Genomic DNA, 1,300 nt, shown 5'->3' with positions numbered 1-1,300 from the left:
ACCATATGTCATGAAATATGAAACATGAAATAATATGTCAATACTTAAGTGTGTATACGAGTAGTGCGTTTTGGTTGTTGTTAATCGATCGGCTCATATCAGTCCCACAGCTGTTGAGGTTCAGCGCCAGAAGTGCCGTTATGGCTACAGACCTTAACTCACTCACTTAGCAGCAGACAAAGACGTGCTCATGAGCAGGTCACGAGTGATGTTTATACGATAACAGACATTCAAAAAGAAAACAAATAGTTATAAAAGAAAATTATGATGTGGTTCTGTCAATATTCACAAAAACATAATAAGCCTTATATATGTTGTATTATACAAATATTTTAGGAGTATTAGACGTTCATTAACTAATGTACCATTAAATTACGTTGTACTAACGTTTTAATTACGTGTTGTCATTAGAGGGTAATTGACTTAATGAAGGTTTGGGGCTATCATTAGACCGTCATTAACTTCTTGGAAAAGTGGACTTTGCGCCAGAATTTTGTTTGAGCACCCACTGGATCTACCTAAATACAACTGTAAAGTCACACACAAATGTAGGATATCCCATGGTGTAAACTCAAGTGCAGATACTTAGGCTGTTTGAAAAATAGGCTCTGCTATATGTTGTCCCGCATTTTGTTATGCGTTAAAAATAGTAAATTTCTCCTCTCTTTATCGTACACTGATAAAAGTGCTTTGCTGTTATAGTTTAATTAGGGGACTAAGGCATCTTTCCGGAAAATGTGAACGAGCAACATACTGTATTTTATCTGAACGACATAAGTATGTATTAAATTAGTCAGTGTGCTTTTGTATAACTTTATACACTCGATCTTAAAAATTACTCATATGTGCAGCAGTGGATTTCCTTCTTTTGCGTCAAAAAAGGAGGGAGAGGTCATACTCTTATATAGATAAAGGGGCATCACTTCGCTTTGCTTACACTAAGTCATTATAACCCATATCACTTGGGGAGAATTTGCTGTTGGTAAGGACACTAACTTTTTGTAGTGTTTGGTTCACGTAATTATTGAAAACAATGATAGTCAAAACATCTGTGACAAACGTGCACCTGGCCAGTGATGAAATACGCCATTGTTTTGTCAATAAAAGAGCACAAACAAATTCAATGAGCAAGACAAGCCCTTTGAAAATGTGTTCATATACATTTAACGAAATAGTTAAATCATTTAAACAGTTTTGTCAGTTTTACATGGGGATGAAATAGATCTACTAAATGTCGATAATGAAATTAGTTTCATGAAAACTTATCTCAACGATACACAGAATATGCATAAATAGTGAA

Source organism: Haliotis asinina, chromosome 4, assembly GCF_037392515.1.
Source record: "Haliotis asinina isolate JCU_RB_2024 chromosome 4, JCU_Hal_asi_v2, whole genome shotgun sequence".
NCBI lineage: Eukaryota > Metazoa > Mollusca > Gastropoda > Lepetellida > Haliotidae > Haliotis > Haliotis asinina.
The sequence above is the reverse complement of the archived record's forward strand: the minus strand, read 5'-3'. Positions refer to the sequence as shown.